The sequence below is a fragment of the Diceros bicornis genome, chromosome 3 (genome assembly GCF_020826845.1).
Source record: "Diceros bicornis minor isolate mBicDic1 chromosome 3, mDicBic1.mat.cur, whole genome shotgun sequence".
In the NCBI taxonomy this organism is placed as follows: Eukaryota; Metazoa; Chordata; class Mammalia; order Perissodactyla; family Rhinocerotidae; genus Diceros; species Diceros bicornis.
Genome location: NC_080742.1, coordinates 75,102,738 through 75,129,329, shown reverse-complemented (window position 1 = coordinate 75,129,329; position 26,592 = coordinate 75,102,738).

Here is a 26,592-nt window from a genome sequence, read left to right as displayed (position 1 = left end):
TTTTGCTTTCCATAGTGGTTCATAAAGCATGTAACACTGTGATAATACAAATAACACCCTCCCAAAGATGTCCACATCCTAAACCCAGAACTTTTGATTATGTTGCCTCACATATAACAGGGACTTTACAGATGTGGTTAAATTAAGGATCTTGAGATGAGAAGATTATCCTGGATTATCTGCATGGGTCCAATGTAATCACAAAGTCCTTATAAGAGGGAGGCAGGACAATCAGAATCAGAGAGAAAAGATGTAAGGAAGGAAGCAAATGTCAGAGAGGAAAGATGTTATGGTGCCGGCTTTCAAGATGAAGGAAGAGGTCATGAGCCAGGGAATGTAGGGGCTTCCAGGAGCTGGGAAAAACATGGAAACAGAGTCTCCCCTAGAACATCCAGAAGGAATACAGTCCTGAGGATCCATTTTAGACTTCTGACCTCCAGAACTGTAAGGTGATAAATTTCCATTGATTTACGCCACTAGTTTGTGGTAACGTGTTACAGCAGCAGTAGGAAACTAATACAGAGATATACGAGTACTGAACGCATTCTTGCTGACTGCTTTCTCATCTCCCTTTTCCCTTTTTCTTACTGTAATCACATGCATATTTTCCATAATTTAATATTTTCCCACTTCCCTATCCCCCCAATCGCTGACATCTCAAACAGCGATATTTTTCAGTGATTGTGAAGCTCCTCCAGCTCTATGACTCTCTTTATTCACTTACAAATGGCGGAGAGTTGAGAAATGCCAAAAGAATGCTAAAGATTACTAACACCACAAAGACTACAACAAATTGTAAAAATATACAAACTGGCAAAAGTGTGTGCATGTGTGTTTGTGTGTGTGTGTTTCATAGCTTTGACTGAAGGGGCAGGTGGCACGTGTACCAACATTTCCTTAAAAGACATAATCATTACTCATATTTTCTGATTTAGATATGCTCTACAGAAGCAGCTACTATACAACTGTTGATTAATGCGTTGTTAAATTTGATTACTGTGATAATAAAATTCTGAATCTATAAGATGGACATGATATTTATTACAGTATATAATAATATATACAATAATAATTGTACTAATAACAGCATTAAAAATAAATACTGAGTATATACTTCATGCCAGTGATTTTCATATATTATCTCATTTAATTCTCAGCACGATTGTCTAAGATAGGCACTATTAGTGAGTTTTATAAAAGAAGGAACTGAAGCACAGCAATTTGCCTAAAGTCACACATTTAAATTTTGAATGTCCTTGCTACCTAGATGAAAATTTAATTGTCACAATCATGTTCATAGGCTGCTTACATTATTTCTGAAAGACTATTGATATATCTAAACCTTAACCAAAACTAAAAGCTGTTAATTGAAAATTTTCATGTTTTAAGGTAATAGGTTCAGAAGTATTAAACTAGTCCATATGGTAATCGTCTATTTTAACTATCTCTTTCATTCCTAATGACAAAGTTGTTTTCAATTTAACAAAATATATCATGTTCTTTATTGCCAACAAATGACATTTAACAGAATGTGATAAGGATGAAATTGACATAGCCTAGGGGAAAGGGGAGGCAAACAAATTATTAAACATGCTTCTAAGTAAAAATAAACACACAGCTAAATATTTTGAGACAAGTTTTATCTAAATCACAGTAGCTTGCTATTATTTTATGATTGATTTATGATATGATATAATTTATGAAGAAGCTATCTATATTATGATTGAAGAGAAACACATCAGATTACAACGAGGGAATCCATTTACACGCATCACCTCCTGCAGGCTCCTACTCTCGCTTTGCCTGTTCATTGACATTACCTATAGTGGCTGCCAAGCAAGTGCATTTCCACAGGGAATTTGTCATCTGTTTTCGTTAATGTTTTGCCTGCTGCTTCTACTGGGTTGGCAGCCATGCTAGACACTGACTTCCAGTTACTTTTTTTATGACAACTGAAAAAAAAAAAGTTGTAAACTGTCAGTTCTCATCCATCACTGTATTATCATGAACCACGCCAGCCATGGACCTCATCTAATCCATTCTCCAGCCTTCAGGCAGGATTCTATTAAAAAAAAAAAAAAAAAAAAAGCAGCCCAACGTCTATTGGATATTTAATCTGTTTCAAAAGCCCCAGGGAAAGACTACGGAGATGTTTGGCATTCCTTTAAATGCCATAGGGCAATTTGCTTGTTTTGATTATTTTATATTAGTAAATATTTATTATTTGTATTGGCTTTTAGTCAGTAGTGATAGAAATAGAAAGAATGAGAAGGATAAATCACACAGAAAAAAGAGCTAAGTAGCACAATTGTGAAGACAATTAGATTACTATCTGGTTTTGAAATAAAATCATGTGACAGCTGAAGAAAGATACTGTGCTTCATTGTGGATAGCTGGAAAGGAAACGGTGGATGAATCTGAGTTGCCAATGCCAAACACCAGTTATTTGCAAACGTAACTGAAAAGTACTACCCAGTACAACTTATCCATGGGTTCTAAAAGGATAAATAGAATTTAGTCAAACTATATTATAATCTTTAAAATAAAAAGTACAACTAGTGCCCTAATTCATTGGCTAATAAATCTTTATTCCTATAAACACTTAAATATGTGTTTGGCTCTACAGATACTGGAGTCATGCTGCCATACTGCGGTTAGTGTTAGAATTACCCAATTGCATGTAGTATTACGTGGTCAAACTGCCTGTAGTAGATTGCCTAGACAGCTCCAATTCTTTAATCATCCCTTTATCTATATCTTTTCTCATGTGACTTTGACGTCCCTCCCACTAAGTGGGTGGAGTATGCTTCCCCACACTTTGACTTTGAGTTCAACACTGTGACTTGCTGTGGCCAATGAAATGTTATCAGGCAGCAAAAATGTGTGTGCAGTTGGGCTATGCCCCTTGTAACTCTGGTGTCTTCATAAGAAGACCTTCTCTAGAGAGCTTCTCCTCCTCAGCCAGGATCACAGAATGAGCACATATAGAATACATATAGAGGACATCTGAGCCCCAACTTCAGAGATAGCCCACCCAGATCCATGCTTTGAAGCAGAGCCATCTAGCCATGTCCAGCTGATCCCTGCTAATCCACAAACTCATAAGCCAAATGAATTAATGTGACTGATATTTTGTAGTTTACATTGGGACATTATTGTGGCAATGGATAATTGATACACTGTCTTCCCATGATTTCTGTTTATTACTTGAGTAGCTATAATCTTAAAACAGTTTGCACTTGCTAAGTATTTGTTGAATGAATGAATGAGCTAAAATATCACATGAAAACTTCAGAGTATTAGTGTGTTTGTTCTTCTAGAAGAAAATTTCTAATTATGCTTTAGCAGTAACATTAGAACAATATTAAAACTTGATTTTTATCTGTTCTGCTTCAATTATTAAAGACAATTTATATTCATATCTATGTTTTACAAAAATCATATAAGTATGTATAGTCAGGGTATATGTTCAAAGTTTACTTGAATAAATTATTTTTGTTTTGCTGTTGCTTAGTTATGTTATCAATTTGATTTACAGTTAGTTTCATTGGTTCCTTTTAGTATTTGATTTTAGAATGTGAATTTCAGGTCCTGCTTAAGAACTCTTTTCCTGAGCTCACAGGGAAACTGTTCTATATTATCTAGTTTTAAGGTAGAGGTCAAATTTAATGTTTGTTTCCAAATAGCCCCAGCACAAATTATTTAAAAGACCATATCTTCCACTGCTCAGAAATGTCACCTCTGCTTTAAACCGGAGTCCTTATATGCAGATATCTAGTTCGGGATTCTCTATGCTCTTCAATGGATTTATTTGCTTATATTTGAGCCAGTAGGACTCTATTTACTGTATATTTATGATTTGTTTTTATATAGATCCTTTCAGGAAACAGGACAAATTTATTATGAAAAACTGTTAATAAAGGGAGTAAATAAGATTCCAAGTGGTCCAGAATCTCAAAATGCAGAAAGCAGCTACAACTTCTAGGCTACAGGAGTGTGAAAAAAAGAAGCCAGTGGAAAAAAAATAGTAGACTGTGGGCTGACCATGCTGGTCCTCGAGGGCTGCTACAGCAAGTGCTGATGAGCCTTCTGCACTCGATTCATCAGCTGCCATGTAGGGAAAAAGAAAAAAACGAAACAACAACAACAACCAGGCAGGGAAGCACAATCTCCTGTTCTGGCCTTGCAGTGTCCCTTCAGCACCAACATCATCCAAGTCTAACATTGAGCCAGAAGGCAAAGGAGAAATATACAGACTCCAACTCCAGTATCACAAATCAGGGAAAAAATGGGTGGATTTGGAGCTGAGAGACACTAAACTGATAACGGACACAGTCTTGATATAGCTGGTAGAGTAATTCCTCCAAACTTGTTGTGGATGTATTTGGACTTTCACATTTTCATATACATTTCTTAATCTGATTGTTAATGTTCAAATTTTTTTTTGAATTTTTGAATTTTAATTAAGAACTCTGAAAATATTGATCAAATTGGAGAGAGCTGACATTTACAAATTTGAATCTTTTAATTCAGGAACATGATATTCCCTCCTTTACTCATCTTTGATATCTCTCAAATTATACAATTTTGTATATAGGTATATTTTATATCTATTAGATTCATTCTTATAGTTATTTTAATTATAATCTTTATAATTATGATTTTATAATTATTTTATAATTATTATTTAATGATAATATTTTATAATTAAAATCTGAGATTGTTTTTTGTATATAGAAATACAACTTAATGCGGCAACCTGGTTAATCTTAACTTAGTAGTTAATCTGAAGACTTTTCTGTACTTTTCCAAGTCCACAGCCATATCATCTAGAGGTGATGGCAGGTCTATTTTTCCTTTCTATTTATTAATTGCCATTATATTTTTTCTTGCTTTATTGCACTGCGTAGGAATGGTACAGTGTTAAATGTAGGTGGTGACAATAAATACTCTGTATCTTGTTCCTTAGCTCAGCTTTCAATATTTTAAAATTAACTATTATTACTTGTAATTGCACCTTTTACCAGATTAACAAATTTGCCTCTACTCCAGATTGGCTATAGACTTTTTTCTTTTTTCTTTTTATTGATGTTTTAATGGTTTCTAACATTGTGAAATTTTGGGTTGTACATTTTTGTTTGTCCATCACCACATATATGACTCCCTTCCCCTCTTGTGCCCACCCCCCACCCCCACTGCCCTGGTAACCACAGTCCAGTTTTCTCTGTCCATGTGTTGGTTTATATTCCACATATGAGTGAGATCATACAGTGTTTGTCTTTCTCTTTCTGGCTTATTTCACTTAACATAATACACTCCAGGCCCATCCATGTTGTTGCAAATGGGACGATTTTGCCTTTTTTTATGACTGAGTAGTATTCCATTGTATATAAATATATACCACATTTTCTTAATTCAATCGTCAATCGAGGGACACTTAGGTTGCTTCCACTTCTTGGCTATGGTGAATAATGCTGCAATGAACGTAGGGGTGCATAAGCCTCTTTGGATTGTTGATTTCAGGTGCGTTGGATAGATTCCCAGTAGTGGGATGGCTGGATCATAGGGCATCTCTATTTTTAATTCTTTGAGGAATCTCCATACCGTTTTCCATAGAGGCTTCACCAATTTGCATTCCCACCAGCTGTGTATGAGGGTTCCTGTTTCTCCACATCCTCTCCAACATTTGTTGTTTTTTGTCTTGGTGATTATAGCCATTCTAACAGGCGTAAGGTGGTATCTTAGTGTTGTTTTGATTTGCATTTCCCTGATGATTAGTGATGTTGAGCATCTTTTCATGTGCCTATTGGCCATCTGTATATCTTCCTTGGAGAAGTGTCTGTTCATTTCCTCTGCCCATTTTTCGATCGGGTTGTTTGTTTTTTTGTTGTTCAATTGTGTGAGTTCTTTATGTATTATGGAGATCAACCCCTTGTCAGATGTATGTTTTGCAAATATTCTCTCCCAGCTGGTTGGTTGTTTGTTCATCTTGATTCTGATTTCATTTGTCTTATAAAAGCTCTTTAATCTGATAAAGTCCCACTTGTTTATTTTTTCTTTAGTTTCCCTAGTCTGGGTAGGCATGTCATCCGAAAAGATTCCTTTAAAACCAATGTCAAATAGTGTGTTGCCTATATTTTCTTCTATGAGTTTTATAGTTTCAGGTCTCACCTTCAGGTCTTTGATCCATTTTGAGTTAATTTTTGTGAATGGCGATAGCACATGGTCCACTTTCATTCTTTTGCATGTGGCTGTCCAGTTTTCCCAACACCATTTATTGAAGAGACTTTCCTTTCTCCATTGCATGTTCTTAGCACCTTTGTCGAAAATTAGCTGTCCATATATGTGTGGTTTTATTTCTGGGCTTTCAATTCTGTTCCATTGATCTGTGTGTCTGTTTTTGTACCAGTACCATGCTGTTTTGATTACTATTGCTTTGTAGTATGTTTTGAAGTCAGGAATTGTGATGCCTCCTGCTTTGTTCTTTTTCTTTAGGATTTCTTTAGCTATTCGGGGTCTTTTGTTGCCCCATATAAATTTTAGTATTCTTTTTTCTATTTCTGTGAAGAATGTCATTGGGATTCTGATTGGGATTGCATTGAATCTGTAGATTGCTTTAGGTAATATAGACATTTTAACTATGTTTATTCTTCCAATCCACGTGCATGAGATATCTTTCCATTTCTTTATGTCATCATGGATTTCCCTCAATAATGTCTTGTAGTTCTCATTGTATAGGTCCTTCACCTCCTTGGTAAGATTTATTCCTAAGTATTTTATTCTTTTTGACGCAATTGTAAATGGTATTATCTTTTTGAGCTCTCTTTCTGTTAGTTCATTATTAGCATATAGAAATGCAACTGATTTTTGTAGATTGATTTTGTACCCTGCAACTTTGCTGTAGTTATTGATCGTTTCTAAAGTTTTCCAACAGATTCTTTAGGGTTTTCTATATATACAATCATGTCATCTGCAAATAGTGAGAGTTTCACTTCTTCGTTACCTATTTGGATTTCTTTTATTCCTTTTTCTTGCCTAATTGCTCTGGCCAAAACCTCCAGTACTATGTTGAACAGGAGTGGTGAGAGTGGGCAGCCCTGCCTCATTCCTGTTCTCAGAGGAATGGCTTTCAGTCTTTCCCCGTTGAGTATGATGTTAGTTGTTGGTTTGTCATATATGGCCTTTATTATGTTGAGGTACTTTCCTTCTATTCCCATTTTATTGAGAGTTTTTATCATAAATGGATGTTGTATCTTGTCAAATGCCTTCTCTGCGTCCATTGAGATGATCATGTGGTTTTTATTCTTTGTTTTGTTGATGTGATGTATCACGTTGATTGATTTGCGGATGTTGAACCATCCCTGCGTCTCTGGTATAAATCCCACTTGATCATGGTGTATGATCTTTTTAATGTATTGTTGTATTCGGTTTGCCAATATTTTGTTGAGGATTTTTGCATCAATGTTCATCAGCGATATTGGCCTGTAATTTTCTTTCTTTGTATTGTCTTTGTCTGGTTTTGGTATCAGGGTGATGTTGGCCTCATAGAATGATTTAGGAAGTGTTCCATCTTCCTCTATTTTTTGGAATAGTTTGAGGAGGATGGGTATTAAATCTTCTTTGAATGTTTGGTAAAATTCACTGGAGAAGCCATCTGGTCCTGGACTTTTATTTTTTGGGAGGTTTTTGATTACTATTTCAATCTCTTTACTTGTTATTGGTCTATTCAGATTCTCCATTTCTTCTTGGTTCAATTTTGGGAGGTTGTATAAGTCTAAGAATTTATCCATTTCTTCTAGATTGTCCAATTTGTTGGCATATAATTTCTCATAGTATTCTCTTATAATCCTCTGTATTTCCATGGTATCTGTTGTAATTTCTCCTCTTTCATTTCTAATTTTATTTACTTGAGCCTTTTCTCTTTTTTTCTTAGTAAGCCTGGCTAAGGGTTTGTCAATTTTGTTTATCTTCTCGAAGAACCAACTCTTTGTTTCATTAATCCTTTCTACTGTTTTTTTGGTCTCAATATCATTTATTTCTGCTCTGATTTTTATTATTTCTCTCCTTCTGCTGGCTTTGGGCTTTGTTTGTTCTTCTTTTTCTAGTTCTGTTAGGTGTAATTTAAGGTTGCCTATTAGGGCTTTTTCTTGTTTGTTAAGGTGGGCTTGTATCGCTATGAGTTTCCCTCTCAGGACCGCTTTTGCTGCGTCCCATATGGTTTGATATGGCATGTTATCATTTTCGTTTGTTTCCAGATAGTTTTTGATTTCTCCTTTAATTTCATCAATGATCCATTGGTTGTTCAGTAGCATGTTGTTTAATCTCCACATTTTTGTCACTTTCCCAGTTTTTTTTTCATGGTTCATTTCCAGTTTCATAGCCTTATGGTCTGAAAAGATGCTTGTTATGATTTCAATCTTCTTAAATTTATTGAGGCTTGCTTTGTTTCCCAACATATGGTCTATCCTAGAGAATGTTCCATGCCCACTTGAGAAGAATGTGTAGTCAGCTGTTTTTGGATGGAGTGCTCTGTATATGTCTACTAGGTCCATCTCGTCCAGTTTTTCATTTAAGTCTAATATTTCTTTATTAACTTTTTGTCTGGATGATCTATCCATTGCTGTAAGTGGGGTGTTAAGATCCCCTACTATTATTGTGTTGTTGTTGATTTCTCCTTTTAGGTTTGTTAATAGTTGCTTTATGTACATTGGTGCTCCTATGTTGGGTGCATATATATTTATAAGTGATATGTCTTCTTGATGTAGTGTCCCTTTTATCATTATATATTTCCCTTCTTTGTCTTTCTTAACCTGTTTTATCTTGAAGTCTACTTTGTCTGATATGAGTATGGCAACACCTGCTTTCTTTTGTTTGCCATTAGCTTGGAGTATTGTCTTCCATCCTTTCACTCTGAGCCTGTGCTTGTCTTTAGTGCTAAGATGTGTTTCCTGAAGGCAGCATATTGTTGGGTCTTGCTTTTTAATCCATCCTGCCACTCTGTGTCTTTTGATTGGAGAGTTCAATCCATTTACATTTAGGGTAATTATTGATATATGAGGGCTTAATGTTGCTGTTTTGTCACTTATTTTCTGGTTCTTTTGCATTTCCTTTGTTTCTTGTCCCATTTGTTTTGGACTGCCAATTCAGTTTGGTTGTTCTGTCTTATGATTCTTCTAGTTTTCTCTTTGTTTATCATATGTGGTTTTGCTTTGATTATTTGTTTAGTGGTTACCTTGAGGTTTGGGCAAAAAATCTTGTGTATGAGATAGTCCATTATCTGATAGCCTCCTATTTCCTTATACTAAGTCAATTCAGTCACTTTCCTCTTCCCCTTCTAAGTTGCTCTTGTTATACCTTATTCTATCTTGTGTTGTGGCTGTGTGTTTACAGTGATGAGGTTAAGTTTATTTTTGGTGAATTTCTTCCTTTGATCTTTGAGTTTAGTATTTAAATGGTTTCTAACCTATTCCGGTAAAGATCTACTATTTCTCTGATTTTGTCTACCTACTTTTCTCCTTCCTCCAAGCTTTGTGTTCCCTTTCTCTTCTTTTTTTCAGACCTGAGGGCCTTCTTGAGTATTTCTTGTAGTGGGGGTCTTGTGGCCATGAACTCCCTTAGCTTTTGTTTATCTGGGAGAGTTACTATTTCTCCATCATATTTGAAGGATATTTTTGCTGGATAGAGTATTCTTGGCTGAAAGTTTTTGTCTTTTAGTATTTTGAATATATCATTCCAGTCTCTTCTAGCCTGAAAAGTTTCTGTTGAGAAATCCGCTGAGAGCCTGATGGGAGTTCCTTTGTACATTATTTTTTGTTTTTGTCTAGCCGCCCTTAATATTGTTTCTTTGTTGTTGACCCTGGCTAGCCTTACCACCAGGTGTCGTGGTGAAGGCCTTTGTCTGTTAATGTATATAGGTGTCGTGTTGGCTTCGCTTACTGGTATTTCCTGCTCCTTCCCCAGATTTGGGAAATTTTCAGCTATTATTTCCTTGAATAGGTTCTCTGTTCCTCTTTCCCTCTCCTCTCCCTCAGGAATACCTATAATTCTTATGTTACATTTTCTAATAGAGTCAGATATTTCTCGGAGTCTTTCTTCATTTCTTTTTAGTCTTAGTTCTCTCTCTTCTTCCATCTGGAGTATATCTGTATTCCTATCCTCTAAAGTACTAATTCTTTCCTCCATATTGTCAGCTCTGTTCTTTAAAGATTCCAGATTCTCCTTTATCTCCTCCATTGTGTTCTTCATCTCCATCAGCACTGATTGGTTTTTCTTTATGATTTCAATCTCTTTTGTGAAGAAACTCCTAATCTCATTGAATTGTTTGTCTGTGTTGTCTCGTATTTCGTTGAGTGTTTTTATGATAGCTATTTTGAAATCTCTGTCATTTAGTTTATGGATTCTGTGTCTTCGGGGTTGATTTCTGGGTGCTTGTCATTTTGTTTCTGGTCTGGTGATTTCATATATTTTTGCATTGTGGTTCCTGTGTCGGTTTTGTTTTTCCTCATCCTGGAAGTCTCTGGTTGCAATTTCCACCTGCCGCCACTGTCTGGTGGTAAAGGGCTGTGTAGTCTAAGCCCCCTGCGCTCTGCCCCGGTTTTTCTGCTGCGATCTGCAGTTTTGTTTTTTTTTTCCCCGCTGCAATCCACGGGTCCAGTCGTTTGATCAGGACTGCCTCGGATCGCTAGGTCTGGTCTGGTCAAGCTGCAGACTCCGGGTTGCGGGGAGGGGAGAGCTCTCTCTTTTGCCCTCTGGGTCCCTGACGTGGGGGGCTTCTCGTTTGCCCCTTTTTATCCGCTCTCTGGGGTGCTCAGATGTTGATGGTAGCCCTGTGGCTCCTCTGAGTCCTCTGTGCGGGAGTTTCCCACTGGCTGAGAGAGTCCGAAGAGCCACGGTTTCCCCGCCGAGGGCCGCCCCTCCCCCCTCTCTGGGAGCCTCGGGGACCGGGATCGCTTGTCTGATGGGGAGGGAGCGGAGTTCTCCTTACCTCTCCCCACTTCCTCCGGGGGCCCAGCACGTTCCGCTCTCAGATGTGCGGCAGTGTGGATCCCTCTGCTCTAGGTTTTCAGTGTCTGGGATTCCGTTGCTGGTCTGTGGCTGTTGCTTTTGTTGTATCTTGTCGGGGGAAGAGTTCACGGGAAAGCTCACTCCGCCATGATGCTGACGTCACTCTCTGGCTATAGACTTTTATCCCAAATAGTCCTGAATTTGATTAGTTTCCTTGGCCTATTAAAATTGTCACCCTTTTTATCATTTAATATAGTGAATTAGACAGGTTTATTTCCAAATATTAAATAAACCTTCTATTCCTGGAATAAAACTAATTCGATAGTAATTATTTATCTTATATATAGATAGGTACAATTTACCAAGAAATCATTTAAGTTTTTTTTCGATCTAAATATATGGATGAGATTGGCCTGTTTTTGGTGTTTTATATTAATTTAATTTTAAATGAGATAAATATATTTTCAGTAAAGTGCAGAGTTCTTAATTGCATAATCTGATGAGTTTTGACAAATGTATATATCTGTGTAATCAAAACACCAGCCAAGATATAGACAGCTTCTTTGTGAATCTTTTATGACAATGCTCCCCACTCCACCCGGAACTAATTGCTATTTTGATTTTTATCCCATAGATCAGTTTTCTCTGTTCATCTTTATATAAGTGGAATAATAACATATATACTCTTTTATATCTGCCTACTTTCACTCACATAATTGTTTTAATAGTTTAAATGCATGTTGCTGTACACATTAATGGTTCATTCTATTTTATTGCTGAATGGCATCCCATTGTGTGAATGTAACAGAATTTGTTCATCCGTTCTCCCTTAGGGTTGGTTGTTTATCTATCTATCTATCTATCTATCTATCTATCTATCTATCTATCTACCTACCTATCTATCAATCATCACGTTATGAATAAAATGTGAATAGACATTACTATATAAGTCTTTTGTGAAAATCGATTTTAAATGGAGCCATGGGTCAGCAATTGTCAGTGGAATTTTTTTATCATAAGGAAATTGTATGTCCACCTTCCTTTAAAAAAAAACTGTATATCTGTGTATCTATATGATAGTAGCATTTTATACTACCAACTGCAATGTATGACAGATATATTTACTTTGCATCCTCTGTAATATTTAGTGTTATTAGACTTCTCAATTTTAACCAAGGTAGGGTCTGTGTAGTGGTATTTCATTTTGGTTTTAATTTGCCTTTTGCTAATGGCTAACAATATTGAACATCATTTTATATTCTTGCATATCCATATATCTTCGTAGAAATTCCATGTTCAAGTCCTTTTCTCATTTTAACTGAACTATTTTTATTTTTATTATGGAATTGTAGCAATATTTTTAATATTCTTAATTTGATTTTTTTTTTCAGATATATCGCAAACATTTTCTCCCAGTCTGTGACCTGACTTCTCATTTTTTTAACAGGATCTTTCGATGAACAGAAATTTATAAATTTTATGAAGTCCAGGTAATCATTTATTTTATGTTAACTACTTTATTTTCCTTCAATCTACACATCTTTGTCTACTCCTCCATCACAAATGCATTCTCCTATCTTTTCTTTCAAGAGTTTTCAAGTTTTATCTTTTATACAGTTTATGTTTCTTTTGCTTAGCATTCTTTGAGCTTCTTGGATCTGTATCTTTATAGTTTTCATCAAATTTAGATAATTTGTAATGATTAGTACTTCAAATAATGTTTGTCTGCCCCCCCAAAATATTTGGGGACCACAATTACACATATATTAAACTGCTTAAAACTGTTGCATAGCTTACTGTGATTTTTTTCCAGTATTTTTTCCTTTGTGTGATTCATTTTGCATAGTTGCTCTAGCTGTGTTTTCAGGTTCACTAATATTTTCTTCTGCAATGTCTAATCTGGTATTAATTTCATACAGTATATTTTATATTTTAGGCGTTATATTTCTTATATTTTATATCTTAGGCATTATAGTTCTTATCTTTAGATTTTATGTCTTTTTTATACCTTCCACTAATCTCTTTAAAATACTCAATCTTTTTTCTAGATCAGAGTTCAGGAAACTACAGTTCATAGAGTGAACATAGCCTAAAGCCTCTTTTTTAAAGAAAGTTTTGTTGGAACACAGCCACCTTTATTTGTTTATATATTGTCTATAGTTGCTCCCATGCTACAACAGCAAAGTTGAATAACTGTGACAGAGACTGGCCCACGAAGGTTTAATTATTTTAAATCTGGTTCTTGACAGAAAAAGTTTGCTGATCACTGCTTTCGATACTTGAACATATGGAATACAGTTTTAACAACTCTTTCAACGTCCTCTTTGACTAATTCTGTTATCTGTGTCATTTTTGGTGGGATTTTGATTGATTAATTGTTCTTCTTATGCTTCGTACTGTCTTGCTTCTTTGCATGCATGACGATTATTAAATGAATGCTACACTTAGTTTGGTGCTGGTTATTTTTGTATTCTTATAAATATTTTTGAGATTTGTTCTGGGAAATGGTTTAGTTAGTTATTAAGAGTTTTATTTCTTCAGGTTTGTTTCTTTTAAGCTTTGCTTTGTAGAGCAGAGCATCCTTAAATCTAGGTCTACTTAGGCAAAACTTTTCTGAGTCCTCTACCTGATGCTTATGAATATGAGAATTTCCATTCTGGTTGGTGGAAATAGGAATTCTCTCTATCCCTCTGCGAATACCATGTATTTTTTCCCTATTCTTTCTAATGGTTCCTTGGTTTTAGACTTCCACTGATATGTTGAGAAGTTGGTTGTTCTTTTGAAGATAAAATATCTTTGGCCTGGCTGCTTTTAAGATATCCCTTTGTCTTTCTTTTAATCAGAAGTTTACTCAAGATGTGTCTAGATGTGCTTTGCAGATCAGATTCCTGTGTTCTTGTGATTCTTAAATCTGTGGTTTGATGTCATTTATTGGATTCAGAAAATCCCAGCTATTATCACTTTGAATAATCTTATTTCCTTTGGAACGAGATTCTTAATACTTTTTTTGTGACAGAGACAACCCTGACAGTCCTATGAATCTCTAAACTCCTTCTCTGATTAATCTTTTAAAATCTTGAATTATAAATTACGTAGAGTAATAGAGGAAATCATTTACATTGAAATAGTTATCAACATATTAACAAAATCATGATATATTAATAACTACTGTTAATATCTAATAACTACTCTAAATAAACTAATGATGAGCATCAAAATTATCAAGAGATATCTTCAACAACAGTAATAAGATGAACATATCTATGTTTTCTATTGGTGGTAAATCTCAGGCAAATAATATTGTTGAATGTTAGCTATATTTTTAGTGGAAGAAAATTTTAAATTTGAGCTAGAGATTAGTGAAAATGAATATGCAATTTTTCCCCATCTCTATTAGTTTCCCAGGTAGAACTGCTATAATGAAATACCACAAACCACACGGCTTAGAACAACATAAATTTATTGTTGCATGGTTTTAGAGGCCAGAAATCCTAAGATGTCAGCAGAGCCAGACTGCCTCTAAAGGCGCCAGGGAAGGATCTGTTCCAAGCCTTTCTCCTGGCTTCTGGCAGCCTCGTGCATGCCTTGGCTTGTAGACGGATGTCCAAACTTACCCTTTGTATGAGGACAACAATCATATTGTGTTAGGGGCACACCTCCTCCTTTATCACTTCATCTTAACTAACTATATCTGCAGTGATCCTATTACCAAATAAGGTCACATTCTCAAGTCTGGAGTTAGAACTTCAGCATATGGATATTGAGGGGACACAATTCAACCCGTAACACCACCCAAATTCTTTGACCCCGGGTTAAGGATCCCTGTCCGAAGGAGGATTTACATTTGCTTCCACCATAAATCTGCTCTGACAATCTATATCACTTCAATACACTTTTGTGAACTGGGTTGTTTTGAAGTTAGGGTTCATCCAATCTCTATGAGAGTTGGTTTAATTCAGTCTCCTTTCTCTTTCACGTAAACTTTCAGGAATCCAAACCATATCCTGGGCTTTTACGAAGGCAACCATTTCTTCTGCAGTCCATTTTACATACTGCTAATTCTTAGGGGAATTAAGAATCAAAGAAGAATCTTAACCTCTCAGCTTCCTCTTCTGGATTTAGTAGGTGCTTTTCCGAAAAAAGAAACGCCGAATGCTGGTCTTACCTTTCAGTTTTCCACTTGATCTTGGCCTCTAAGTCTTCATTCTCTCAATATCTCTTATCCAGCTATGGTATTTTTCCACATCAGGGGCTTTCCTTTTGTTTCTGGAAAAAGAAATCCTCTCATAGCTGTCTGTTAAAGCTGGATATAAATATCTCAGTTTAAAGTAATTGTTTTCATTGTTTGCCATTACGTTATATTTGTTAATACCTCCTCTATTTTTATCTTACAGGTTCTTTACAACTGATATAACTGATCAGATTTTTCTTACTGACGTGTCTAGTAGAAAATGGAGAGTCAAAGTGTGGACAACACAATCAGATCACACGCACTATTTATCCAGCTCTGACCGGACTTTATTTTATTTTTCCTTTCCTTTCTGTCCTGTTTGCCATTTTTCTGTTTTCTTCTGTTCATTTTTTTCTTATTAAGTGTATTTTGTAAAGTTGTTGTCAAGTAAATACATTCAATAAAAATATATTTCATTAACATTTTACATGGTTTTATCACTTTTATATTATCACATTGTCTACATAAATATTAATTTTATTGACTTATTAATTAACAAATTCTCTATATTTGAGCATTTGACCAGGTAAACTCACTAAGTTCATTCTTTTGTTAATAAACACATAGTAACTGGTTACCAAGTGCTAGATTAATTTAAACATTAAACTTTGTTTTAATGTATTCATAATTTAATATTTTATAGCAGAAATATGTGGTATTTCAAAGACTATTATTAGAGGCAATTTTACATATTGACACATATTTTAGACAATTGCTATAGTAGTCATTGCATTCACATTTCAATAAAAAGTAGAGAGCTAGCATCCAGAAATATATATCATAGGAAATATGCTTAGGTTTTTAAAGAAAAACAAATCCTTTGTTTCAACTGGAAAAAAGTTACATAGCTTTGTGCCTCTTACACACAGAAATATGTGTAAGAAAACACAAGAAGAAGAAGAGGGAAAGAAAATAGTTAGAAAATAGAGACAGGAAATATACCCTTAGCTTCATCTTGGCAGTTGTTCTTTTATGACATTCAGAAGACAGCCAGCATGATAACATAGATACATATAATACAAAGAAAAGTCAAGCTGAGAAAAGAAAGCCCATAGCAATCAAAAGAATATTACTGACTAGTCAGATCACTTGAGGGCCTTTTGATGACAAAGACGCCTGAAGTTTCAGAACCTGGATATGCTGGAGAAGGAAATCTGATTCCAAGGTGAGATTTGATAGTGAATTTAGAAAAATGATTTTTCAAATTTTTGAGTTGAAATTTCTGAGAGTTTTAATAGCTAATAGTGGGAATAAAAATTTTGAGAACTGTCAATTTCTATGTAGTCATTTATTCTTAAATTCTTACTTATGAATTATCTATTTTGAATGCCTTATTGGTCATTTGGTTTGAACTATCAAAGTTCAAATTGGTTTGTCAATTGGTTTGTCATTTGGTTGACAACCTCCCTCCTCTGCCTTTCCTCCCTTAAAAAAAAAAAAAAAAACTCTTACTTTGTTTATCGATGTTCAATGACAGCCATGAACAGAGCAAATGATATAATGAATACCCATGTATCTATCAAAAGTATCAGCAATTATCAACATTCTGCTCGTCTTCTTTTATTTATATCCTCATGCTATGCTATCTTTTCTAAGTATTTCAAAGCAATTTTTCAGATATCATATTATTTTATCCATAAATGTTTTGAATGCATTTTTAATAGGGAAACAGTTTTTGATTTCCATGAGAGTTTCACGGTATGTAAGTATGTCAAAACTGATCAATTTGCATACTTTATGTGAAATTTGTTTTGTGTCAATACTACAATAAAGCTATAAAAAATAAAGATTTTGCACACATTTTGTTACATTTGTATCTAGGTATTGTATGCATTTTATTGTTGTTATAAGAAATAAGTATAACTGCTGTTTTAACTGTTTTTTGCTAGTATATAAAACATAGACTTTATTTTTATAACAACTATTTACACAGCAACTATGCTATATACCTTGATGATTTTTAATAGTTTATCTGTTGATTGTTGGGCAATTTCTGTGTTTAATGATAGTTTTCATTTTTTCACTAATATTTGCAAATATTACCCCTTTTAACTTGCCTTAATCCACTGGGTAGGATTTCCAATACAATATTGAATAGAAGTAATAATAGAAAACTTAGACATTTTCCTAAATTCAGTGGGAAAGCCTCAATTTTGCATCATTATGTTATTGGTTGTAGGTTTTTCCTAGATGCACTTTATGAAACTGAAAACAAACTTTATCTTGTTCTCAGTTTGTTTATAGGTTTTTTAAAATTTTTTAGCTTATGTGGTTTTTAAAAATGTGTTGAATTATGTCAAAAACATTTTTCATCATCTATTGAAAAGATTATGTTTTTCTTTTTTGTTCTCTTGAAGTTGTGGGATAAAATCTATTGACTTTTTAATGTTAAACACATCAAGCATTCCAAAAACAGACCTTCCTTTATCATAACATCTAATTGTTTTTTTTTTTGTTTTTTTTAATTTTTTTTTTTTTTTTTTTTGTGAGGAGATCAGCCCTGTGCTAACATCTGCCAACCTTCCTTTTTTTTTTTTTTTCCTGCTGAGGAAGACTGGCCCTGGGCTAACATCTGTGCCCATCTTCCTCCACTTTATATGGGACGCCACCACCCCATGGCTTGCCAAGCAGTGCGCCCGTGCGTGCCTGGGATCTGAACCAGCGAACCCCGGGCCGTCGCAGCGGAGCACACGCACTTAAGTGCTTGCACCACTGGGCTGGCCCCCTATAATTGTTTTTATATACTAATGAATTCAATTTACTTTTGCATCTGTATTTGTGAGAGATACTGCCTAGCTTTTGGATTGGTTGGTTGTTTTTCTTGTAATGCCCTTTCCAAATTTTGATATTAAAATTATGCTGGACTTATAAAATGAGTTTGGAGTGTTCTAGCTTTTCCTATCCTCTAGATTATTTGTATATGATTTGTATTTTTTTTCTTAAATATATGGAAAATTTGAAAGCGAAGCTACTTAGGACTGGAGTTTTCTTTGTGAGAAGAATTTTATTACAAAATTAATTGATTTTATAGATACAAGACATTTAGTGCTTTTCTCTTTTCAGTTTTTGATGTATTTCTCAAGGATTTGATCAATTTCACAAATGAAGTCAAGTTAGTTCACGTATATTTAAGGGCTTTACTAATTATATCATCTTTTTAAATTTACCATTGTGTTATTATGAAATATCTCTGTTTATCTTTCCTCATACTTTTTACTTTCAATTTACTTTGTCTGATATTAATATAGCTATCACTTCTGTCTCTGGTTACTGTTTGCAGGTATATATCTTTTCATCTGTTGCTTTCCATTTTCTTGTGTTCTTATATTTAAAAAGCTTATCTTACAAAAGAAATTGTGTGAGGCTGAAAGAGTTGGTGCCTTAATGATTGAGCAAAGGGTAGGAAATACTTATGAATTTTGTTTTTTGTTTTATTTCTTAGTTTTTTTTCTTTATCTTTAAAGTCTGCTAAATTTATCAGGGCAACTCTCTAAGGTGGCCATTGTGGGTCAATTTTCTAGGTTACATACACTTTCAATATGAAAATGAAGATCTTTTAATTCTGGAATGGCCTCTCAGAGTACAGTTTTCAATATTAATTTCATTTCATTATTTTGTTTTTTTCTTTGTAGGGACTCAATTTACATGTAGACTTTCCTTGCCTATCTCCTATATTTATCACTTCCTCTCTAACGGTGTTTGCTTCTGTAGGGCAGGAGGAAATTTTCCTCTACCCTTCTTGGTTATTCTGGCTGGTTTCAGAGTTGAATTGACATAAGACAGAATAACAGGAGAAAATCAAACAAAGTTTAATAACATTTATGCATGGAAGAAACCTAGGAAAACTGAGTAACTCACCAAAATGGCCAAAGCCACCACCTTAAATACCATCTTCAGCTAAAGACAAAGGAGGATGTTGGGGGTAGTGGTTTGGGACTTCAAAAGGGAGGAAGGTAATTCACATGGAGATAGAAAAACAAATATTTGGTAAACAAATGTTTGCCATGCTTTGCAAAGACAATGGGACATAGAGAGGACTTTGATCAAATGAGCCTTGATAGGTTCTCCCCTGTCTATGAAACCTAGTTTATATTGTACTATAATTTCCTATGGTATTAGCTCCTTCCTGAAACAGGCCTTCTATCTTAAATTCTTTTAGGCAGTTGGGGGAAGGTCAAAGTTTCTTTCTGAATCTTTTGTTCTTAAAAATAATCAAGCCAAAGAGACACATTTTGGGGTGGCAAATTCTGCTTCCCTACACTTCTCTATTTTCTATTTCTTGTTTGTGTTCTTGCCTTTACTAAATGACCTTTCCTATGTTTTCAGTTGAATCTAGGCTATTTGCGTATGTGTGTATGTGTTCTGTACTTTAGAATTCAGTTGTGAAATGATTTTGTATTTTTTTCCAATGTCTTTCATGAGTCTGACAACTCTTTTTTAGTTTACATTTTTTTCTTTTTAAAAATTATTTTATTGAGGTGATATTGGCTTATAACATCGTGTAAACTTCAGGTGTACATCACTGTATTTCAGTTTCTGTATAGATTGCATTGTGTTCACCATCAACAGTCCAGTTTCCATCCATCACCATACACATGTGCCCCTTTACCCCTTTTGCTCTCCCTCCACGGTCTCCTCTGGTAACCACCAATATGTTCTCCTCATCTATGTGTTTATCTTTCACATACAAGTGAAATCATACAGTATTTGTCTTTCTCTGACTTATTTCACTTAGCATAATACCCTCAAGGTCCATCCATGTTGTTGCAAATGGCATAATTCTGTCTTTTTTATGGCTGAGTAGTATTCCATTGTATATACATACCACATCTTATTTATCCATTCATCAGTTGATGGGCACTTGGGTTGCTTCCATGTCTTGGCTATTGTGAGTAATGCTTCAGTGAACATAGGGGTGCAGATATCTTTTTGAATTGTTGATTTCATGTTCTTTGCATAAATAGTAGTGGAATAGCTGGATCATATGGTATTTCTATGTTTAATTTTTTGAGACATCTCTATACTGTTTTCCATATTGGCTGTACCAGTTTGCATTCCCAGCAGCAATGTATGAGGGTTCCCTTTTCTCCACATCCTCTCCCATTTCCTATTTTGTTTTATTATCCATTTCTGATCTGAGTTTTTGAATGTCTTATTTGAAGCAGTTTTCTTTAATATATACACAAATGTTTAAGAATGTTTAATACAGATTGATATGTTTCCTGGTGGTTTTGTTTTGTTTCGTCTTTTTAGGAGAGAAAGTCATTAACTAAAATCTCATAATTCTCATTTTCTGTTTTCTCTTTGTTGTGGTTTATGTGTTTTGCAAGCAGCTTTCTATACATTGGGAAATGTCTCATATTTCACAGCAACAATGCCAAATAGGGATGAGAGGTTTGGGTTGCTTATTAAATTGTTTAGTTCAAGTTTGCCCTCTTCTGTTGTTACACAGAAGTGCAGTTTCTACAACGGCAGCTTTATTTTGGGGGGGACATCATCATATCTTCTACTTCTGTGATTCTTCTTCTTCTCCTCTTCCTTCTTCTTTTTCTCTAGAAGACTTATTTTCCTCTTGATTCCTTCCCTTACATTCAAACCAACCAGCTGAGGAATTCCTCCCAAGTTCTTTCCCTTTTGCCCCATAAGTGATGCATTTCTAAGATTGCGTCCCATCCAAAGTTCTTTTTGATTTCAGGTCTCAGACCTATTTTCAATAGTCCCCACTTAGTGTAGGATTTGCTCTTTCTGATGGTACATTTATCTCTGTCTCAACATTTTTCACCCACAACCCTCTCCCACAAGGTAGCTTTTTTAGTTGTGTAAGTATTTCTCTACTTACTTGTACATTATAGTGTATGTGTGCGTTAGTATTAGCTCTCCTAGCATGAATTGCCTGTGGTTTTATTTGTTCAATTTGTTAACCTGTTGGAATATGTGTGAAAAGACCTGGATTTAGGAAGCATTCATTTTCCTTCACAAATAGAATTCTCTGAAACTTTCTTTTAAATGAAATAGAGTGAAATAAAGAAAAATGGAATAGAATAGAAATAGAATAGATTGAATTACATTCATGTATTAAGTATATGGTATGAGCATATGTTTGCACATAAGCAAATATATGCATTTATATATTATTACCCCATATAATCTTTATTGAATTTTGATAAATACTCTTATTGTGGGTTCTAGTTTTTAGAAAAGTAGAGAAGATAAAAGCACTGCACTAGAATATGCTTGGGATTTTTTTGGTCAAACCACGAAGAAAGAATTTCTTATGGAGAAAGGTAAAACAAGAAGCATTGAAATGAGTTTGGGTATACAGCAGGAGAAGCATCTTACACTAACAACGGTAAGCCATTCCAAGTGCAGCACATTGGGGTAACATGTCAAAGGAGTCACTCTTCTTTAAACAAGATCTTCAACATCAAATTCAACTAAATTTGATCTTCATAAAAACTCTAGAGACAGCAAGATCAGCAAATAAAAACAACAGTCTTAGATTGTGTTCAAGTTACAATTTTTGCTTTAATAATCTCATTTTACTTTGAATATAATAAGATCTGATTTTCTTTCATCAAAATAACAGTTTGCCCCATATGACCAGAAAAATCTTTACATACCCTGAAACTTTCCATTGCAAAGCTTTCCTTACTCTATTTTTCTCAATTGTTCTTTTTATTTGGTTCCATGATCCTAAATAAAAATAATTAACTTGCATATGTGAAGGCATTTAAATTATACAAGCACCCATAAAAAGGAGAAATTCATACAGTTGAGAGCCATACAAAATGTCTTTACTCTATAATTTTATTCTTTACTGTCTAAATAGTATTGTGCAAATAACATAGAACTACAAAGATTAAGTTTCTTGATTAGACCAACGGACAGTTAATCCATAGTTAAATGTTTTCTGGTGTTCCTTAATATAACCTGCCATATTATGCAAGTTAAAATGCAAGTATACATTTTTGAAAAATCAAAGTTACTAGCTGAGAAAATTATCTCACTACTTTGTCATATTATTTAGGGCCTGTGAGATTCTGACCCTAGGATTGAGTAAAACTATAATAACAATTTCTTGAACTTTTTGCATGCATCATGTATATGTTTCACATTAGTAATCTGTTCTTATTTAATTCCTATAACAATACTGAGAGGTATCATTGTCCTCGTTTTATACATAAAGTAACGGAGATTTCAAGGTGTTAAATTATTTCCTCAAAGCTACACAGCTTGGGGGATGAAGACAAGTTCACAGTCTCAACCTTCCTGCTGCCCTTATTCTTTTCAGGCTGGCACTCGCTAGGTTTCTCTTACCCCAAACGGCAACCGTGTGTGTTCTCCACAGGTGATGAGCCCCCAACTTCATCTTCACACTCCTGATGATAAATTTTCAGAAATGAATGCATTCCATAGAATAAATCCCACTGGTTCATTTTAAGTATATTCATTTCCTTTAAGGAATCTAGTGGTTTGTCATTTAAGATCCATTTTTAGTAAGCATAAATTCAGCCGTATTGTGAAAACCTGATTTTTTGGGTGAAAAGTAGTTAACCATGCCACAGTGATTGTTCTTTCAAGCAGTCATTTGTATCATTTGTATCACCCTGATGATCTACAGCTTTGTAGCACTCTCTTATGGTACCTAATTACTCAATCCACACAAAAAAAAATGTTTTCAAAATAAAATAAAGAACCTTAACTGAGAAGGAATGGGGTAGGTAGCTAATGTATTTTTGAAAGAGAGTAGTCTGAGTTTTGTATCCATATTCCTGTGAGATGTATCACAAAATCACTATATGGTGAAATTAAATATTCAAGAAGCTCAACGAACCCCAAGGAGAAAATACGAACCACAACAAGGCACATTACAGTCATGTATCACATTCTGAGAAATGCATCATTAGGCAATTTTGTCCTTGTGTGAACATCATAGACTGTACTTACACAAACCTACATGCTTTGGCTTACTACACACCTAAGCTACGTGGTACTAATCTTATGGGACCACCATCATATATACGGTCCATTGTTAACCAAAACATCGTTATGCAGCACATGACTGTATAGTCAAATTGCTGAAAACCATAATAAAGAAAAAATCTTAAAAGCAGCCAGATAAGAAAATTTCATTACAAACAGGGGAATAAAGAGAAATGACTTCACATCTGTAACAATGGGTACTGACAACGGTAGGAATTGAACTCATAACCTTTCTTGACACTATGTTCTAACCAAGTTAGCTAATCAACCCAGGTCAATGTCACTAAAATAACTAGATTTGTCTTAAAGTTACTTGGTTCTGTTCACATAGTTAAGAATTAAAGATACAAATCTGAAATGGAATAAGCTGTGTAGGGGAGGGCTTGGGTCTCAATGGATCCGAAAAGTGGTATATTTTTTCATCAATTTGTGTTTATATTTCATTATTTCTATAAGAGTCTAATCAGGTAGTATTATTATTTTCATTTTAATGATTAAAAAAACCAAATCCCCAGAATGTAACAAAACTTGCCAACAAGATAAACAAAAAACATTGTAGAAGTTAGATATACTAATCATAGAACATTTAGAAAATGCAAAATAGCCTAAAAAAATAATATTTAAAATACTCAGTTCTATCACCCAGAAGTAAACACCACCATTAATTTTTTGCCTGTTTTACTCCAAACTTCTTTAAAATATGGTTGAATTGAATTTATGTATCTGTAAGATAATGCAACTCTAACATTTATAATATGAATCAGAGTTCACGCTATTCATGCTATTACATTCCTCACAAAATAGACTTTCTTTTAATTTTCTAAAGCAAATGTTTATCCACCTATAACCAAGCACATTGCCTAATGTTCGGGACAACTATATTTTCATTGCAATAAGTAAGTTTTGATATTTTAACAAAAAATACTATATAGCTTATAAATGGAAAAAATGAATTCAAACCCAAATCTCTTTGATTCCAGATCCTGTGCTCGTAATCATTATGCTATACTTTCTTCTAAATTGTACCTGGAAGATACTACTCATGATCCTTGGAGTAGCAGCAAACAAGACTAATATTACCAGTGATGTAAGTGTCAGGGATGGCCAACAGTAAACTGAAAGTAGTTTACTTTTACATAAGTGAAAGTAAAGATTTATGTATATAAGTTTTCTTATTTTTTCATCACTCCTTTTCTCTGTCTTGGCTACTACTTTCAAGTAAAATGGATACTGTTACCTCTGGAGAATTCAGGAACTTTGGTTTTTAAACGAGCAATACAGAAATTTATGAGGCTCAAAGAGTTAGCTACTTAATAACTGAACGAAGAGAAAAAAATATTTATTCTCCTCTATTTTCTATGTCATTGTTGAACAGTTTTTCCAGTATCAACTAGTGCCAGCGCTGATTAACAGATATGGTTAAATTATCGTGATAAGATTACCTTGCCAAAGAAAAGGGGCAAGCTGTACTTTGATATTTGACTTTTTTCTATAGCAAGAGGAAAACAAAGTATTTCTTAAACTTTCACAAATGCAGAGATGGATTTCCATATGGAGATGAATTTTACAAATGTGGAGAAAAGTATTTGTTCCAATTTTAAAAAGCATACAGTGCATTTTCAAAATTATTTCCATTGGTTCTTTCTTGCATGCTTTTGAGGTAGATAACTTGTTCTAATTTTGTTGGCATATACTCAAATTCATATGCAGAATTTCTTTTGTGAAGTCATCCAGATGATATAGGCTAGAACAATGTGTTCAACTGAACAATATTATCTCTACTTCACAGATGACAGAACTAAGACAGAAAAGTAAAATGACACATTCATTGCCACAGAATGAGTCACTGGCAAAATCGGGATTAGAACTCACTGTCCATGATTTCCAAGACTGAATGTTGGCAGAACTTCTCCCATATTTGACTAGAGGTATTTGTTTTGTAAACTCCCAAACAAACATAAATTTATTATAATACTGGTGTAGAAATAAGACAAATTCCTATTTAGAAATAAACATGATATGTAGATTTTTATAATGGTAGAAACAGATTTGAATGCAACATGTGGTCCATGGTGTATCCCATTTGGGTAAAAGTGAAGTGTACTATAAATAAAAGTGTATCTGTATTATATGTTCACCTTTTCATTTAATTAAAGTTTGGACCATATTTCTAACGTTCAATGTTTCAGATCTGAAAGTGATAATTTCATATGGTTCCATCTTATACATGAATAGATAGAAATGTAATCATGTAAATGTTTATTTTCTCTTGAATATAAAGTCTTAAATTCATAGCTTCCACATTAATCCCCAAACTCGGTTCCCCAAACACTGATGACTACGAATCTGATTTACATAATATTTCATGGTCTGAGTTTACGACAGCACAGCAAGAGTTCAAATTCTTCTAAATTACTACTGTCCTAAGACACTGGTTCTCAGAATGATTCTGTGACCCCTGGGAGTTCTGGGGACCTTTTCATGGGGTCAATGTTGTCAAAGCTATTTTCATACTACTAAGATATTTATGCCCTTTTTACCTGCATTCTCTCATGTGTGTCTCTAGAGGCTGTGTCACATTCAACGATCTTATTGCTTTGATGGCTAATGTAATGAGTGCTTGTGAATTTTCATACCTTAATTTTTTTTCAGTTTCAATTTCTAATATGATATAAATAAAACCTCTTTGAAGTACTTGATAATTTTAAGACTGGAATCCAAGCTTTAGATCAAAAAGATGAGGAACTATTGTTCTAAAGGAAATCAGAAATTAGCAACAGAAACAGATGTACAAACAAATAACTGCAGGGGACTATAAAGCATGCTAAAATGGCATGATATGTAGAATTCAATGTGGATACTGAGTGGGACTAATTCTTCTGAAAACTAGGGAAATTTCTAAAAAGAAATAATAGTTGACCTTGACCATTTTGGCTGTTGAGAGTATCTGGGCACTAGCCTCGAGGGAATCCATTGTGTTTCTGTGACCATTTATGTGATCAGAGCTGACACGGTAAGGTTAGGGAATTTGTAGCTGTACAGGTGAAGCTTTGATGTGGCTACTTCCTGATTGTGGTGGCTTTCTACCTATTGCAACAACAGCAGTGCGGAAACAGAATTCATAAAAGTTTTCCATTATAGAAGATGACTTCCTAATTTTAAAAGAGGAAACAACTCCCTGGTGACCATTTTTGAGGTATAGCTTTGAGAATTGTTCTGGAAAGTTCCTTTAGGTTTATAAAGGTCTTCAAATAATTCTATAAGCCTTTTAATAACCTGAAATAAAACCATTTCTCTATAAACTAGCCACCATGTATATATTTGTCTTCATCTGAACTCTAACCAATAAACCATGTCTTTTCAGTCAGGAGAAA